Source organism: Theropithecus gelada, chromosome 2 (genome assembly GCF_003255815.1).
Source record: "Theropithecus gelada isolate Dixy chromosome 2, Tgel_1.0, whole genome shotgun sequence".
In the NCBI taxonomy this organism is placed as follows: Eukaryota; Metazoa; Chordata; class Mammalia; order Primates; family Cercopithecidae; genus Theropithecus; species Theropithecus gelada.
Genome location: NC_037669.1, coordinates 146031562 through 146051948, shown reverse-complemented (window position 1 = coordinate 146051948; position 20387 = coordinate 146031562). Strand labels below are relative to the sequence as shown.

The 20387-nt window shown below is 35.8% G+C and overlaps 1 protein-coding gene across 5 annotated transcripts in view; it reads right to left on the bottom strand.

The window, feature by feature from the left end:
• Positions 1-19492, bottom strand: part of PLSCR4 (phospholipid scramblase 4) — a 67234-nt gene extending 47742 nt beyond the window's left edge. For 2 of the 5 annotated variants that reach the window (XM_025377575.1, XM_025377576.1), the window contains exon 1: positions 19269-19486. The gene's annotated coding sequence lies outside the window, so the exon portion shown is untranslated. Of the gene's footprint in view, positions 1-18861; positions 19177-19268 lie in introns of those variants that run through there. The other 3 variants (XM_025377572.1, XM_025377574.1, XM_025377573.1) reach the window with 3 other exon arrangements.
• Between the last annotated feature and the right edge of the window lie 895 nt (positions 19493-20387).

The window sequence follows — 20387 nt, the reverse complement described above, 5'->3', positions numbered from 1 at the left end:
TGAACTCATCTCTGCAGCAAGTAGACCTAATAGACATCTACAGAACTCTTCACCCGAAATCAACAGAATATACATTCTACTCAGCACCACATCACACTTATTCCAAAATTGACCACATACTTGGAAGGAAAGCACTCCTCAGCAAATGTACAAGAACAGAAATTATAACAAACTGTCTCTCAGACCACAGTGCAATTAAACTAGAACTCAGGACTAGGAAACTCAATCAAAACCGCTCAACTATATGGAAACTGAATAACCTGCTCCTGAATGACTACTGGGTACATAACGAAATGAAGGCAGAAATAAAGATGTTCTTTGAAACCAATGAGAACAAAGATACAACATACCAGAATCTCTGGGACACATTTAAAGCAGTGTGTAGAGGGAAATTTATAGCACTAAATGCCCACAAGAGAAAGCAGGAAAGATCTAAAATTGACACTCTAACATCACAATTAAAAGAACTAGAGAAGCAAGAGCAAACACATTCAAAAGCTAGCAGAAGGCAAGAAATAACTACGATCAGAGCAGAACTGAAGGAGATAGAGACACAAAAAACCCTCCAAAAAATCAATGAATCCAGGAGTTGGTTTTTAGAAAAGATCAACAAAATTGATAGACTGATCAACAAAATTGATAGACTGCTAGCAAGACTAATAAAGAAGAAAAGAGAGAAGAATCAAATAGATGCAATAAAAAATGATAAAGAGGATATCACCACCGACCCCACAGAAATACAAACTACCATCAGAGAATACTATAAACACCTCTATGCAAATAAACTAGAAAATCTAGAAGAAATGGATAATTTCCTGGACACTTACACTCTCCCAAGACTAAACCAGGAAGAAGCTGAATTCCTGAATAGACCAATAGCAGGCTCTGAAATTGAGGCAATAATTAATAGCCTACCAATGAAAAAAAGTCCAGGACCAGATGGATTCACAGCTGAATTCTACCAGAGTTACAAGGAGGAGTTGGTACCATTCCTTCTGAAACTATTCCAATCAATAGAAAAAGAGGGAATCCTCCCTAACTCATTTTATGAGGCCAATATCATCCTGATACCAAAGCCTGGCAGAGACACAACAAAAAAAGAGAATTTTAGACCAATATGCCTGATGAACATCGATGCAAAAATCCTCAATAAAATACTGGCAAACCGGATCCAGCAGCACATCAAAAAGCTTATCCACCATGATCAAGTGGGCTTCATCCCTGGGATGCAAGGCTGGTTCAACATTCGCAAATCAATAAACGTAATCCAGCATATAACCAGAACCAAAGACAAAAACCACATGATTATCGCAATAGATACAGAAAAGGCCTTTGACAAAATTCAACAGCCCTTCATGCTAAAAACGCTCAATAAATTCGGTATTGATGGAACGTATCTCAAAATAATAAGAGCTATTTATGACAAATCCACAGCCAATATCATACTCAATGGGCAAAAACTGGAAAAATTCCCTTTGAAAACTGGCACAAGACAGGGATGCCCTCTCTCACCACTCCTATTCAACATAGTGTTTGAAGTTCTGGCTAGGGCAATCAGGCAAGAGAAAGAAATCAAGGGTATTCAGTTAGGAAAAGAAGTAGTCAAATTGTCCCTGTTTGCAGATGACATGACTGTATATTTAGAAAACCCCATTGTCTCAGCCCAAAATCTCCTTAAGCTGATAAGAAACTTCAGCAAAGTCACAGGATACAAAATTAATGTGCAAAAATCACAAGCATTCTTATACACCAGTAACAGACAGAGAGCCAAATCATGAATGAACTCCCATTCACAATTGCTTCAAAGAGAATGAAATACCTAGGAATCCAACTTACAAGGGATGTAAAGGACCTCTTCAAGGAGAACTACAAACCACTGCTCAGTGAAATAAAAGAGGACACAAACAAATGGAAGAACATACCATGCTCATCATGGATAGGAAGAATCAATATCGTGAAAATGGCCATACTGCCCAAGGTAATTTATAGATTCAATGCCATCCCCATCAAGCTAACAATGAGTTTCTTCACAGAATTGGAAAAAACTGCTTTAAAGTTCATATGGAATGAAAAAAGAGCCCACATTGCCAAGACAATCCTAAGTCAAGAAAACAAAGCTGGAGGCATCACGCTACCTGACTTCAAACTATACTACAAGGCTACAGTAACCAAAACAGCATGGTACTGGTACCAAAACAGAGATATAGACCAATGGAACAGAATAGAGTCCTCAGAAATAATACCACACATCTACAGCCATCGGATCTTCGACAAACCTGACAAAAACAAGAAATGGGGAAAGGATTCCCCATTTAATAAATGGTGCTGGGAAAATTGGCTAGCCATAAGTAGAAAGCTGAAACTGGATCCTTTCCTTACTCCTTATACGAAAATTAATTCAAGATGGATTAGAGACTTAAATGTTAGACCTAATACCATAAAAACCCTAGAAGAAAACCTAGGCAATACCATTCAGGACATAGGCATGGGCAAAGACTTCATGTCTAAAACACCAAAAGCAACAGCAACAAAAGCCAAAATTGACAAATGGGATCTAATTAAACTAAAGAGCTTCTGCACAGCAAAAGAAACTACCATCAGAGTGAGCAGGCAACCTACAGAATGGGAGAACATTTTTGCGATCTGCCCAGCTGACAAAGGGCTAATATCCAGAACCTACAAAGAACTCAAACAAATTTACAAGAAAAAAACAAACAACCCCATCAAAAAGTGGGCAAAGGATATGAACAGACAGTTCTCAAAAGAAGACATTCATACAGCCAACAGACACATGAAAAAATGCTCATCAGCACTGGCCATCAGAGAAATGCAAATCAAAACCACAATGAGATACCATCTCACACCAGTTAGAATGGCAATCATTAAAAAGTCAGGAAACAACAGGTGCTGGAGAGGATGTGGAGAAATAGGAACACTTTTACACTGTTGGTGGGATTGTAAACTAGTTCAACCATTATGGAAAACAGTATGGCGATTCCTCAAGGATCTAGAACTAGAAGTACCATATGACCCAGCCATCCCATTACTGGGTATATACCCAAAGGATTATAAATCATGCTGCTATAAAGACACATGCATACGTATGTTTATTGTGGCACTATTCACAATAGCAAAGACTTGGAATCAACCCAAATGTCCATCAGTGACAGACTGGATTAAGAAAATGTGGCACACATACACCATGGAATACTATGCAGCCATAAAAAAGGATGAGTTTGTGTCCTTTGTAGGGACATGGATGCAGCTGGAAACCATCATTCTCAGCAAACTATCGCAAGAACAGAAAACCAAACACCGCATGTTCTCACTCATAGGTGGGAACTGAATAATGAGATCACTTGGACTCGGGAAGGGGAACATCATACACCAGGGCCTATCATGGGGAGGGAGGAGGGGGCAGGGGGACGGGATTGCATTGGGAGTTATACCTGATGTAAGTGACGAGTTGATGGGGTGCTGACGAGTTGATGGGTGCAGCACGCCAACATGGCACAAGTATACATATGTAACAAACCTGCACGTTATGCACATGTACCCTAGAACTTATATAATAATAATAATAATAATAAAAAGAAAATCCAGGAGGGAAGAACAAATAAAATAATATTTTTCCATTTTTAAAATGCTCAGGGAAAACAACTGTTAATCCAGAACTCTATATAAAGGAAAAACATCCTTCACAATGAGTGTAAAATAAAGACATACTGCCAAAAAGTAAAACTAAGAGAATTTGTTGCCACCAGACCTGCTAAAAAGGAATTCATAATCAAAGTTTTATGTATAAGGAAAATAAAATAGCAGAAGAAAACTTGGAACATCAGGAATTTAAAAAAATCAATCAATAAATAAAATATACTATTTTCTGTTAAATTACTTTATTTTTATTTATTTGGAGATGGGTTCTTGCTATCTTGCCTAGGTTTGGAGTACAGTGCTATTATCACAGCTCACTGCAATCTTAATCTCCCGGGTTCAAGTGGACCTCCCACATCAGCCCCCATGGTAGCTGTGACTACAGGCAAATGCCACTGTGCCCAGCTAATTTTTAAATTTTTTTGTAGAGACAAGGGTCTTGTTTTATTGCCCAGTCTGATCACAAATTCTGGACTTCAAGGGACCCTCTGCCTTGGCCTCCCAAAGATCTGGGATTACAGGCATGAGCCGCCATGCTTGGTCTTAAATTCTTCAAAATAGTTTTGATGAAGAAAGCAAAAATTATAACATTGTTCAAGGAGGTTTACAATGTCTGTAGGTATAATACATAAGACAATAACATAAATTGATGAGTATAAGGGGACCTACATATGATGGTAATATTTCTACATTCTATTTGAAGTGGTTAAATATTAATTATAAGAATGCTGTTAAAAGTTAATTGTACACATATATATACATACACATACACACACACATATGTATACATATGGAGAGAGAGAGAGAGAAGTGCCTAGAGTCATCAATAAAATCACTATTCACAAAGATACAGTCTAAAACCCAATAAACAAATAAATGCTACAAAAAATTCAAACAGCATTAAAGAGCCCTTATAATGGATGAGATAAAGAAGAACAAAAAGGAGAACAAGTATGCAAAAATTCAAACCTATCAATATTTACATGTAAAATCATGTAAGCATATAAACAAAGACTGAGGTTATCAGAATAGTTGAATGCATATTTGTTAATGACCCTGATATTGTTTGGCTGTGTCCCCACCCATATCTCATCTTGAATTCCTAGGTGTTGTGGGAGGGACCCAGTGGGAGGTAACTGAAACATGGGGGCAGGTCTTTTCTGTGCTGCTTTTCTTATAGTGAGTAAGTCTTACAAGATTTGATGATTTCACAAGGGGAAGTTTTCCCACACAAGCTCTTTCTCTTGGCCTGCCACCATCCACATAAGATGTGACTTGCTCCTCCTTGTCTTCACCATGATGGTGAGGTCTCCCCAGTCATGTGGAACTGTAAGTCCCTTAAATCTCTTTCTTTTGTAAATTGCCCCATCTCAGGTATGTCTTTACCAGCAGTGTGAAAATGGACTAATACAGACTCAATTACATGCTCTCTAAAAGAAACTAACTTCAAATGTAATGATAAGGTAGAAAAAGATGAAACAGAAAAGGGTTAAAGAAGATAGGATAAGAAAGATATACCATGTATACACTAATAACAAGAAAGTTAGAATGTAACACATATAGAAAACAAGTAGCAAAACATCTGACATAATTCCTACCTTACCAGTAATTACCTTAAATGTAAATGGATTAACAATCCAATCAAAAGGCAAAGACTGGCAGAATTGATTAAAAAAGAAACAGAAAACATGATCCAACTATATGTTGTAAACAAGAGACAAAATTTATAAAGACAAACAGGTTGAAAAAGGAAAGAGGTGTACTTCGTGTTAACCAAAGAAGAGCTGCAGTGGCTATACTAATCTTATATAAATAAACCTTTAGGACAAAAACTAATTACTGAAGACTAAGAAGAATATTTCATAAAGAGAAGAAAAAATTAATCTCTCAGGAAGATATAACAATTATACATTTATCTGCACATCACAATACAGCCCCAAAATACATAATCAAAAACTGATAAAATTGATGGGAAATATACATACATTATGAACCAATTAAATCTATAATTATCTATGTAACACTGCAACCAACAATTGCAGAATACCTTATTTTCAAGTGCATATGAAATATTCTCCAAAATAGAACATTCGTTAGGCTATAACATGAGCCTCAATAAAGTTTTAAAAATTGAAATCATATAAAATATTATCTGAATACAATGGAAAATTAAATTATAAATCAACAATACAAAAAAGTTGAAGAAATTAAAAATATGTGGATATTAAACAACAGTTCCCTTAATAAGCAATGGGTTGGCAAAAAAAATCACAATGAAAATTCACAATGAAAAGACAAAAGGCCACAAACTTATGCGGTACAGCCAAAGCAATGTTTTGAGGGAAATTTATAGTTGTAAATAAAAATAATTTTAAAGAATAAAGCTCTTAAATAAATAACCTAATCTTCCTCTGTAAAATATTTCTGAAAGAGCAAATTAAAGCAAGAAAAAGGAAAGAAATAAAGATTAGAGTAGGAATAGAGAATAAAAAAGAAAATCGAAAAAGCTAAAAATTGTTGCTTTGAAAAGATCAAAACTAACAAACTTTTAGATACACTAATAAAGAAAAAGAAAGAGAAAAGATTCAAATTACCAAAATAATGAATGAAAAGAGCCATATTAATACTAACCTCACATTGAAAAGAAAAAAGGATTATAGGGGAATAATAATTAGCAAACTACCATATGCCAATTAGATACAGTAGATGAAATGGATGAATTCCTAGAAGACAGACACTACCAAAACTGACTCAAGAAGAAACAGGAAACCTGAATAGAACTGTAATAAGGGGCTAAATTAGTAATTAAAAAACTTTCCACAAAAAAAACCCAGGTACAGATGATTTACTTGTGCATCTACCTAATACTTAATAAAGAATGAATACCAACCCTTCGCAAACTCTTCTAAAACTCACTTTATTTCAGTATGACCCTTATATCGAAATCAGGTAAAGACAATACAACAAAACTACACTAATAACCATGAAGAATACTGACACAAAAATTCTCAACAAAATACTTGAAAACTGAATCCACAATATACCACAATACACCACAACCAAGTGGGATTTATTGTAGTAATAAACGGTTTATCAAACAAAAAAACCTCAATCAATGAATATATCAGGGTAATAAAATAAGGGACAAACCCCACATAATCCTAATAGATGACAGAAAAAATATTCAAAAGAATCCAGTAGTCTTTCTTGATAAAAACAATAAACAGTCAACAATCTAGAAATATAGTAGAACTTTCTTAATCTGGTAAGACACTTGTGAAGCACTCCACAGCTAATGTCATACTCAACAGAGAAAGGCTACATGCTTTCCCTTAAGACCAAAACAAGACAAGAGTATGTACTGTTACTATTTCTTTTCAACATTGTACTGGAGGTTCTAGCCAGAGTGATTAGGTTAGAAAAAAAGAAATAAAGCCATCTAAATTAGAAATAAAGAAATGTGATGTACATTTTTAAGTCATATCAAAGTTTCTAAGGAATTCATTAAAAACTAAGAATAAACAACTTAATCAATGCAGCAGGATACAAGACTATTACACAAAGATCAATTGTATTTCTATACCCTGGCAATGAACAATGCAGGAAATCAATTACACTTATAATAGTATCAAAAAGAATAAAACAACTAGAAACAAATTTAATTAAAAAGTACAAGACTTGTGCACTTAAAACCATGAAATGTTGAAAGAATTAAAGAAGATCTAAATAATAAGAAAGATATCCCAAGTTCATCTTAATATTGTTAAGATAGCAATACTCCCCAAATTTACCTAGAGATGAAACAAAATCACTATCAAAATACAAGTTATCTTTTTCCAGAAACTAATAAGCTAAAACACAGAGTTCATATAGAAATAAAAGGGACCTATAAAGGCCAAAACAATCTTGGAAGCAAATGAAATATGGAAAACTCAGACTTCCTGATTTCAAAACTTACTACAAATCTACAGCAATCAAAACAATATGGTATTGGTCCACAGAATAGACATAAAGGCCAATGGAACAGAAATGAGAATCCAGAAATAAATCTTTGCATTTATAGGTAATTAATTTTGGCAAGGATACCAAGACGGCAAGGAACAGTCTTTTCAACAAATAGTGCTGAAACAACTGTACATCTACATACAAAAAAAACAAAAACAACCCAAGAACTAAAACAAAACAAACTTGGACCCCTATAATACCCAATAAAAATAATTAATCAAAGTATATTATAAACTTAAATGCAGGCCAGGTGGATCACACCTGTAATCCCAGCACTTTGGGAGGCCGAGGCACGCAGATCACCTGAAGTTGGGAGTTCAAGACCAGCCTGACCAACATGGAGAAACCCGATTTCTACTAAAAATACAAAAATTGCTGGGTGTGGTGGTGCATGCCTGAAATGCCAGCTACTTGGGAGGCAGAGGCAGGAGAATCACATGAACCCAGGAAGCAGAGGTTGCTGTGAGCCAAGATTGCACCATTGCAATCCAGCCTGGACAACAAGAGTAAAACTCTATCTCAAAAAAAAAAAAAAAAAAAAAGGAAAAAGAAAACTTAGATACAAAAGATAAAGCTAATAAATGTTACAAGAAAACACAGGAATAAATCTTCATGACATTGAGTTAGGCAATGGTTTCATTGATATGACACCAACAGTAAAAGCAACAAAAATAAATAAATTGGACTCATAAAAATTTAAAAGGTTTGTAGTTCAAAGGACATCAGCAAGAAAATGAAAACACAACCCACAGAATGAGATAAAATAATTTCAAACCATTTATCTGAGAGACTTTTGTCTAGAATAAAGAATACTCCAACTCAAAAATAAAGACAAATCAATTGAAAAATGGCCAAGGAATTTGCATATTTCTTCAAAGAAGATATATTAAAGCCAATAAGCACATAAAAATATTCTCAATATCACTAATCATTAAAAAAATGTGGATCAAAACTAATTAATGCATTAAGGCTGGGCACAATGGCTCATGCCTGTAATCTCAACACTTTGGGAGGAAAAGGTAGGAGGATTCCTTAAGGTCAGGAGTTAGAAACTCTGGGTAACATCATGAGACCCTGTCTCTACAAAAAATTAAACATTAGCTGGGCATGGTGGCATGCACCTGTAGTCCCAACTACAGCAGAGGCTGAGGTGGGAGGATCTCTTGAGACCAAGAGTTCAAGGCTTCATTGAGCTATGACTGTGTCACTGCACACTAGCCTGGGTGACAGATCAAGATCCTCTCTCTTAAAAAATAACAACAAAACTACAATTAGATACTTTTTACACCTAGTAGGATGGCTATAATAAAAAACGTAACAACAAGGTTTAGGAAATATATGTAGATATTGAAACCTTCACATGTTGCTAAGGAATGCAAAATGTTACAGCTGCTTTGAAAATCAGTCTGGAAGTTCCTCAAAAGGTTAAACATGGAGTTTCATTATGGTTAATACAGTTAACCATATACTCTAGTAATTTCATTTCTAGGTATATACCTAAGAGAAATGAAAATAAATGCCTTCACAAACATATGTTCATAACAGCATTACACAATTATACAGCATTACATAATAGCTAACAAGTAGAAACAACTCAAATATCCATCAACTGGTGAACTGATCAATTTTTAAATATCCCTACAATGAAATATGGCTCAGCTGTACAAAGTAATTTAGTATTGATACATGCTATATCCTGGATGAACCTTGAAAACATGACACTACTAGAAAGAAGTCAGTCACCAAAAAAACCATATAGTGCATGATTCTACTTATGTGAACTATCCAGAATAGGCAAGTTCATAAAAGTAGAAAGTAGATTTGTGGTTTCAAGAAGATGGGAAATGACTGCTATTGAGCATGGGTTTCTTTTTGGAATTATGAAAATATTCTAACATTAGACTATGATGAGAGCTTCACAACTCTGAATACACTAAAAATCAATGAACGGTATACTTTGAATGGGTGAATTTTATGGTATGTGAATTATATCTCAATAAAGTCATTACAGAGAAAAAGAAAGCTGGAGTGGTTATATTAATATCTCACAAGTAGATTTCAGAGCAAAGAAAATTACCAGAGATAAGAAGGGCTATCACTTAAAAGTAAGAGACAGTTTCTTAACAAGAAACAGCAATCCTAAGTGTGACTGATCCTAACAATGGAGCTTCAAAATACATGAAGCTAAAACTGGCAAAATTTAAACAAATAAAGACAAATCCACAGTTATAGTTGAGGACTTTTACACTCCATTCTTAGAAATCTGTAAGAACAAGCAGAGGGAAAATCAGCAATTATACTGGCACAACTAGGCAGCATCATCAACCAACACTGGCATTTCTAGGACACCCCACCCAACAGCATTCGAATAAGCATTCTTTTCAACATACAGAACATTCACCCAGACAGACCACATTCTGGCTCATAAAACAAATCTTAAAATATTACAAAACAATTAAAATCATACCGCTTGTTCTCTGACCATAACGTAATGAGCTAGGAATTACTAACTGCAAGATAACAGGAAATTCTCTAACCTCAGAAAAATAAAACAACACATTTCTACATAATCTAAATCATAACCTGATAAATTAAATTGGGCCTAAAGCTGCCTCTGCAAGTAGCAGACTGCAACCTGATTTGAGGGCGTATTCTTGTAACAAGTAGCTGAGTCTCAGCCAATGACGGTAGCAGAGCTTCAGCCAATCACGGGCTGTCAACTGATCAGACTATGTCCGTTGAAGGCAAATGACTCATCACACCATGACCAAATAAAGCAAATACTAGGCTGGATCCAATCAACTGATTTATATATGTCACTTCTTTCCTCTGTTTATGAATACTTCCTGCCCACGTTGCTGGGTGGAGCTCTCTGAAACGCTTCTGGTTATCAGTGCTGCCTGATTCATGAATCGTTTTTTGCTCAGATAAACTCTGCTGAATTTGTCTAATGTTTTTCTTTTAAGAGTTTCACATGAGAAGTCAGATCTTGAAGCAAACTTCCAGTGATCCCAGGAGCACCGAGTGACCAAGGTATGGTACCCACCATGACCCATGTGCTCACTGCTCTTTCTCAGCAACTGGGGTCATGGGTGAGGTTTTTTTAAATATGAGCTTCATGAACTTCTGAATTGAGCTGAGTTTGGGCATTTTTGATCTACACTGGTTTCAAAGTCATGACAAAAACAGGACTGGGCCCAGTAGGGAGGCCTCAGGTATTTTACCGGGTCAGACACAAAATAAACTCCGTTCAATAGGTAGGAAAGGTTAATAAAAGACATGGAATCATGGATTTATCTGGTCAAAGGTTGCTAGAACTTCACCATCTGCAATTGTAGGCAACTTCACGTATAAAAACTAGAGACCCAGAACCTGTGCTTTTCGAGACGAATGGGAGAACCTTACCAAAAGTAACTTAGAATGGCTACAGTGAGAAAATTCCTTACAAAGGCAAACAGGTTTATGTCTTTACAGTTGTAATGGCTACAGGGCCCAAGAGTAGCTCTTCATACATATTTTAAATCCAAACCAATGGATCCCAAAATAAAGAACCCTATGCCTCAAAATGTCTGCCTTTATGGTAAACAGTCATGCAACTGGAAAAGACATTGTCCACTTTTATACCAGCCATCTAATGGATCCACTCCCTTTTGTCTGAACTCTTTCTCCACTAGAGGAAGCCCCCAAAGACTTTAATCCCAAAACAATAACCCATCAGTCTCTCAGAAAGGAAAAGCAAATTCTGTGATGGGGGTTTCAAATCAAACCTGAAAAGTTCCTAATTGACACTTGGACCATTTTCTGAAAAATAAAAATTGTATGAATTCTTCAAATTCAAAAAAATGTGTAAGAATTTGTTCTGTTATTTGTATTTCATCCTGCTTCTTCCATGGGAATCTTTCAGTTGACTGAAACCCCTCTTCTCAAGCTCCTGCTAACTATATGCTCTGCCAACTGTATACATCTCTTTCTTGTCATCATGATCCTGACTATGCTCTAAAACTGTTGAAGAAAAAAAAAAAGAAAAAAAAAAAAGAAAGCAAAACAAAAACTGTTATGTCTGTCATTTATTCTTGAAAACAAAGAAATGAACAATCTCTAACTTATATAAGATTAAAATATTCATGCAGAATTCTGGCACATAAAATGCTATATAGACTAAGCATCCCTAATCCAAAAGTCCAAAATCTGAAATGCTCAAAACTCCAAAACTTTGAGCACCAACATGATGTCACAAGTGAAAGATGATGAGGACACTGTCAACACTACAAAGTGCCTATAGATGACATGGTGAAAACATGTGATGGGTTTATTGAAGGACTAGAAGAGCATTCATTCATCACAGAATAAGAAATTGTGTCATTTATAAAATCAACAGAGACTTCTAAGACAAAACCATTGTTAATGAGTTAATGAGATGACTCCAGAGGAAACATTTTGAAAAGTCATCCATCAGAATGCTTTCTCATTTGTAGAGAAAACACTTGCTGGTCACTTGGCTACTTCTGATACTTCTTCTCACTTAAAATAATAAAATACAGTGAACAATAACCTTGTAATCAAAATACAGCATTGTAGGTAAAGAATGAAAGCCTGCCATTGCTTATTGGCGGCTTTCTGATACAGGCATTCTGGAGATACTACTGCGCTGCTTAGTTACCCTGAACACATTGTCTTTTCACTGTATTAATGATACATCCTATTTTTTACTATTAAGCAATTATTTGTGAGTAATATAAGAAAATGATTACTTATCAGTAGCATAATGAATTTAGAGTCAGGAATGATGGCGATGTCACATAACCACAGATTGTCCACACGGGTGATTGAGATACTGATACCTTTGCTTTCCAATGGTTCAATGTACATAAACGTTTCATACCCAACATTATCAAAAATATTGTATAAAATTATCTTCAGGCTATGTGTTTAAAACATAATGGGACACAAATTTCATGTTTACTTGGATCCCATCCTCAAGATAGCTCATTATGTACATGCATGCCTTGTTTTATTGTGCTTTGCTATACTGTGATTCACAGATATTCCATTTTTTTAAACAAATTGAGGGTTTTTGGCATCCTTGTATCGAGGAGTCTATCAGTACCATTTTGTAGAACAGCATGTTATCAGTTTGTCTCTTTGTCACATTTTGGTAATTCTCACAATATTTCAGACTCTTTCATTACAATTAATCTGTTATGGTGATCTATGATCAGTGTTATTTGATGTTACTATTGTAATTTTTTTGGGACCCCATGAACCATGCCTATATAAGATGGTGAACTTAATAAATGTTGTTGTGACTGCTCCACAGAGCAACTATTCTCCCATCTCTCTCCCTATACTAGGACCTCCCTATTCCCTGAGACACAACAATATTGAAATTAGGCCAGTTAACAAGCCTACAAATGCCTCTAAGTACTCAAGTGAAAAGAAAGTTCGTGCATCTCTCACTTCAAGTCAAAAAGCTGGAAAAGATTAAGCTTAATGAGGAAGGCATGTTGAAAGCAAAGACAGGCCAAAAGCTAGGCCTAGATTCCTCTGATGAATCTAGGCAATGTAAATTGAAAACTTTCTAAGAAGGATTCACCATTTTAGATACCATTAAGAACTTTTGTTATTCATGGGAGGAAGTCAAAATATAAATATTAACAGGAGCTTGGAAGAAGTTGATTCCAACCCTCCTGGATGATTTTGCATGGTTCAAGACTTCACTGGATGAAGTACCTGCAGATGTGAGAGAAATAGCAAGAGAACTAAGAATTAGAAGTGAAGCATGAAGATGTTACTGAATTGTTGCAGTCTCATGATAAAGCTTTAAAAGATCATTGCTTCTGTGGATAAGGAAGAAAATGGAAGCCATTTCCCAGGTGATTTTAATATATCCCCTCCCCTCCTGGCCCCAACACACACACCTCCAGTTATAGATCTATGAAATTTTACCCCATTCAGATAAAAACCTATCTGCTGTAGGAATCATAATACATTCAATCAAATGTTCAATTTACCAACATAAGACATATCTATTTTTTTCTCAAATCTCATTTGTAAACCCAAGTAAATTTCCTCTATACCAAATTCAAAATAAATTCAAAATATGCCATATAACATTTTTTAAGTGATGCGTTCTCATTTTCACAGAAGGAATGCACAATGAAAATAGTAGTAATTGTAAACTACATAAATATCAAGCACCATTGTTAAGTAAACACATTATAGTGAAACATTATGATAAAATCATGTTCCTTTAAAAATATAGTAACAAATAGTTTTGTAAAAATCATTAAATGTTTACATTCAAATGTTACACATATAATCTGGATAATTATAATGATATCAATGTTTTTAAAAGTATGGAAAACCTGGAGAAAATATGCTAAGATATAAACATTTCCTCTTTAAATTTTCTACAATAGACGTATAATAGATTATATAAACTGAGTTTTTAAAATAATTGTAAAAGCCTGACAATGTACTCTCTTGTAGTGAATCTGTAACTAAAAGACATGCATGTTCATCAAAGATAAAATTTTACGCACACCTTTCCAAGTACAATCCTCTTTATAGACTTTAAGCCAAATTTCTCAGCTCCTATGGTGGACTGTGTTGATTACTTTTATGGGTTTCTTGGCTACAGGGAACTGGATAGTTCAGTGGGCTCAACATCAGTGGATTAAAGTCCAATGACTGAAGGATTCAGTCATTTCTGTAGACATCTTGTAAACTTAATAAGTTGCTGTCACATGGGCTGGAATTAGAGAAACTAATTGCAGGCTTGCACAAAACATAAACCTAGGTCCATGTTGATAAAATATGCTGCAGCAAGAATGTCCCATAAATACACAGTATCTTCATTATAATTACATGTTAACACATATGTATTTAATTGTATCTTTGCATAAAATCAATTCTAGAAGAAACTTAGGGAGTGATTAATTTTCAACAAATTAAAAGGGCAAAACCTAAGATTTTATAGTGTTGTTTTTATAACCTATATCAATATATTTATTATTTTATTAACATCATGACTCCTTCAAAAGAAAACATGTATGGTAGAATATTTCATTCTCTTTAGCAAATGTGAAGGATCTTGGAGGTTAGCTATTTGGCTTTAATATAAAATAAAAGATGAGATTAAGTGAAAGCAAATTGATAGCCACAGTCCATACATAACCTTTATTAAACATATTAATTTGGTTCAAATTGTTTAAAGAGAATATCAGGTGTCTCCTTTTCAGCTTTCAAGAGGGAAATGTTTTTGTTATTTAGAGTATAAAAATATCCGAACAATATTCTCATGTTATTTATACAAGACATTAAGAAAACATTACCATGCCAACTATGATTACCAATAACGCCTCATTGTGTCACTTTACAGCTAGTCTTTTAGTATTTAAAATTATAGTAAAACAAGATGTCATGTTGCATACAGTTAAGTCATTTCGATAAGAAACTTTACATTTATGAAAATATATTTAAAAAAAATAGATGTTACGTGCAAACAAACACAAATATAATTCAAGGAGCCAGCAGTGCATAAATTTACACAATACATTTATATAAAAGAACCCCACCTACTCCAATTCCCATTTCCCATTTCAAAAGGCAACCAGAGACATTAGATTTTTTTGGTCTTCCAAGAGATTTTCTAAGCATAAATAAAGTAATATACATAGATTTTATACAAATGGCAATCATCTGCATACTTTTCTGTGTCTTTTTCTTTTCATTTATTAAAATGTGTTGATATTAATTACATTTCAGTCCATATAACCTTATTCTTTTTAATGGCTGCAACATAATGCATTTATCTGGCTGCTTAATGACAAAAACTTAAATCATTTCCAAATTTAGGCTATTATCAAAAATGCTGAAAAAAATATTTTCTTCGTGTGCATCTGTGCATTAAATTATTGAAAGGAGAATTGATGGATCAAAGTTTTGTACATTTTTAAAGATACTATCCAATTGCACTCTAAAGAATTTGAATCAATTTAGACCCCAGACAAAAAGTTACATTCCTAACACAGTATTTTATCAACATTTTTGTAGTTGTCAATCTGATATGTAAAAAAAAAAAAATTGGTTTTATTTTCCATATATCTTATAATGAGGAGGCTGAGCCACTTTTATTATTTGTTTGAAAGCAATTTGCAACTCTATTTCTGTGAACTGCCTGTTTGTCATTTGTTCATTTCTGTTAGCTTTTTATTTCTGTCTTCTTTATATGAAAGGTATTAAAATTTTATATTAAAATTATCCTTTCAAAACTTACCATTTGTCTTCACTGCATTTTTGTCACACAATTTTATTTTTGAGACCAGGTCTCTTTCTGTTGCCCATGCTGCAGTGCAGTGGCATGATAATGGCTCACTGCAGCCTTGACCTCTCAGGCTCAATCAATTGTCCTGTCTCAGCCTCCTGAGCAGCTGGGAGTACAGGTGGGTGCCACCATGCCTGGCTAATTTTTAAATTTTTTTAGAGGTGGGGTTTCGCCATGTTTCCCAGGCTGCTCTCAAACTCCTGGGCTAAAGCAATCTGCCCACTCCTGCCTCTCAAAGTACTGTGATGATAGGCATGAGCCAGCGCCACCCAGCCTTGTCATGCAATTAAAAACAAAATTTTTTGCAGTCCAATTTTAGATGTTTTCCTTCTTAAGTACTAGCATATCTATCTCTTTCACACTGAAGGATGAGCACCGTAAAAATGAATTTTAGTACAATGCTGGTGAACATATGAGTATCAACATTCTTGTATTTTTTGTTTATGAAAGTTAACCGGTTGTGAAATCTCTCAGGCAAAATTCTTCACTGCTGTGCTTGCAATAAACATCATAAACATCAATATTAGGGAAGGAGAAAAAGGAAGGGGACTTTAAAGGAAGCAGCTGAAAGAGGACACTTATAAAAGAAAAAGAAATGAGACAATATGAAAGGTTTTGTGAAATATATTTCTTCTGTAGTAAACGACAATTAATATATTCAAGAAGGCAATATTCTGTATAAATTACCAATCACTATCAATTTTTTCTTATACACATGCATACATTATAGAAGTGTGTAATACAACATCCCTACTCATAATACAATTCAACGTATATTCCAAATTATTTACAAAAATATTTACTACACACACACACACACACACACACACAGTGTTTTAACTTGTTCTTTGTTTCATTTTGTGTTTTAACTTTAACTTATGTTTTGGACATATTCCAAGTTAGAACATTTAGAGCTACAATGTTTTAAACTGTATATTATTCTACCTTTGAAGATACCATACATTATGTAACCAATTCCCAATAAATGGCTACAGAGTTGTATCCATGTTTTCTACATTGTAAACAATCCTACTTTAAACATCTTTGACAGACATTTTTATTTGTACACATGGGAGCATGTTTTGATGGAAAAATTCCAGTAAGTAAATGAACATTTGTAAATTTGAACAGCTTTAACCCTAAAAACAGTTTCACCAATTCACATTTCCACTAAAAGTTTGTAAAATTATATTTTCCTCATTGCATTTTCAACAACACCTAAAGTTATCAGACTTTCAAAATTTGTAAAATCAATGCAAAAATTGATGTCTTACTTTATATATGTTTTGGATAATCAGTGAGGCTAACAGTATTCACTCTGCTTATTATTTGCTTATTATTTCTTTTGCTTTGAGTTGACTCATTTTATCCTTAACTGGGTCATTGATTTTGAAGGTCATTAATAAATTTTCTAGGTATATTAGCAAAATTATCTTTTTTTTCTATTAACAACGTCCCCAGTTTGTATCTTTTGGGGGGGATGGAAATGTTAACAAAAATCATGTCCCTAAATGGGTCTAGATTTTTGTATTATGCTTAGAAATGCTTTTCCAGCATCCAATGTGCACAAATACCTATTTGGGCTTTTTTTTTTTCCTTTTTAGATTGCATATATTTAGATTTAAATTAGTAAGCCATCTGGACTACATTTGTCTGTTAACAGTGAGGAAAAGTTCCAGTTTTATTATTAGGTTTCCCAAATAAATTCCTGTTTGTTCAAGCACATTCAATTAAATGTTATTTCTTCTTCCCTCCCACTGATTTAAAATGTAAGCTTATCAAATCCCAGCTTTCCTTTTATCCTTCCATGTCTCTTCAGTTTCATTTACACATCTGGTAGTAGTTCTACTGCACTGACTTTTAATCACCACAGTTTTATAACACCTTTTATTATATGAAAAAGTCTCCACTATATATATGTGAATATGTATAATATTAAACGTTAAAATTATATATAATATATACAATAATTATATATTTTGTATATTATTTGTAATATACATAACATTAATATTGTTTGTTCTTTCACATGAGCTAAACAGTATAGTTAAAAACAGTAACAAAAATATTCAGTTAGGATTCTACTTATATGTTGTTTTAGAGAAATGATATCTGTACCCAGAAGAATGTTATGTACTTTATTGGATTCTCATGCATATCTTTTTATATCTTCTTAAAAATAATTTCTCAATTCTGTGTTATTTCATGCCAAACTGAATTTTACTTTGTTTTACTGTATTATCTAGTTTATGTATAAACATCAATTGATTTCTACAAACTAAGTATGATGCAATTGGAAACTCTGATAAATTCACTTATGCTTCCCATCAAATTTCAGTGTTTCCTATGGACATTAAGGTATCCACTCATATCGTGCATAAAGTGATTATATGTCCCCTACCTGTTGTCACTCGCCTATAGAATTCACAACCATGTCACAGAGTGTAATGATTCGCATTCTTGTCTTTTTACGTTTAATGGAAATGCCGCTAGTATTTCACAGCTAACCATGAGGGCAGATAGACAGATGGAGGTTGTCTTGTATTACTATTACAGGAGAATGCAATTAAATTAGGAAATCTACTCCCGTTTAAGTAGTATCAAGTTTGGTGCATTGTATCTTCATGTACTTATTTTGGTGGCTCCATTTTAAATGCAATATAAAATTAAAAACTAAATTGCAGATCCTAAGGGAAGATAAATAAGGCCACAAAATAAAATTCTAAGTCTTTAAATATGAACGTTTTATTTCTAAAAACAACCACAGCTCCAAATCGCCCCAGTTTGCCCGAATTGACAATATGAGAGACGGATTCTCTCCTGTCACCGCCTCCACTCGCCGAGCATGTAGAGAAGTTACCATAAAGCGTTTTTACCTGCGAGTGGCCTGGCCTGAGTTCGTGAGAGCCAACCCGTAGACACGCCAGTTAGAGACCCAAGAGAAACCCGATCAAGCGAGACCCGTCACGCAGACCGAAACGAAAGGGCCGCCCCCGTGAAGTGCTGCCAGGACCCCCATCCCTGGGCAGGAAACTGCTCGCTCCCAAACCTGCTGCGTCTCCACCGCAGACGCACGCCCGACACCACGAAACTTCTGCAACCACCTGAGGATGCGACGCCAGCGCAGTGTCTGGGAACCGCCAGCGCAGGACGTCGCGCGACCCCCGCGCCTGCCCGCAGGCACCGCGGCCTCGGGCCTCCCCTCACCACAACCTCGGCCTCGCAGCCCGGGCGCCCGCGCCACCCAGTCCTGCTCTGCGCCCGCCTGTCCAGCCCCACTCACCGCCTGCCCCGCAGAATGCTGGGCACCGGCGACGCCACACGCGGGTCTAGTTGTATTGGCAGAGGAAAGGGAAAGGAGAGGAGGCAGGGAAGGGAGACGGAAGAGGATTTTTCAAGTTATAAACAAAGTAAACGCGCGGAGGGGAGGGCAAGGCGCGGGGTCCGGGGGCGGGTCCGGCTCGCCTGGACCCTCCTTCCCCGCGCGCGGCCGCCCCGTCTGGGACCCCGCCCCGCGCTGGGAGAGCTGCCAGCCCGCGGGGGCGTCTTCCTGGAGCGGGTGGGGCACCGTGAAGTTCGCTGAAACCTAAAAGCCGAGGGGGAGGAAGAAATGAAGAAAACAAGTTGTCACTACTCTAATAAGAGGTGAAAGAAAAGATAAAAGCCAGCCCACGGTCACTTCCTATCAGAGGGGCAGGTTGCAGGGCCTGGGAAAAGGAGCTGTGTTCATAGATTACTGCGCCTAGAAAGAAAATGAAGAAACCCCTCTTTCTCAAGAGCCTTTTTGATTTGCATTTGCGCCCATCCCCAGGTCCTCGGCTTGGTGATTTAGCCTTGGCAATGCCGTGCTGGCTGGAAACACTTGGGCATGGGGCCCAGGAATTCTGTTTTCTTTTCCACAGAATTGGGGGAGGCCAATTTGATCTTGGAGGGAAGGTGGGAGAGACGCCAAGAAAGGGGAAAGGGAGCAGGTTGCCCATGTTTTCTGACGTTGGGAGAAAAATGTCATTTGCTTATTACTGTTAGGCACAAATACTTCTTTCAAACCAATGGGATTCAGTTCTGTGGTGGTGCTTGGAGAGAAGCACAATACACTGACGGGAAGTGGGAGAACCTGAAGGTCGTCTGACCTTATAAAGAATCAGAACTGGACAGAAGTAAGTTTGATTAAGCTCTGAGGAGTACTTGGCAGAACCCCATTGTGGGAGAGGGTTGGATGGGGAAGGGGTGTGGGAGTGGAGTTCTAGCATTTTCCATTTTCCTTTATTTGTGTGTTATTTGTTAATATTCCTGTGAGAATAGATTTAAAAATTCATACTGTTCTTCTCAGGAATAATTGCACAGAACATTTCTCAAATGCAGACATAGTATTTTATTGAAAGCATAAAACAAAGAAACTGGT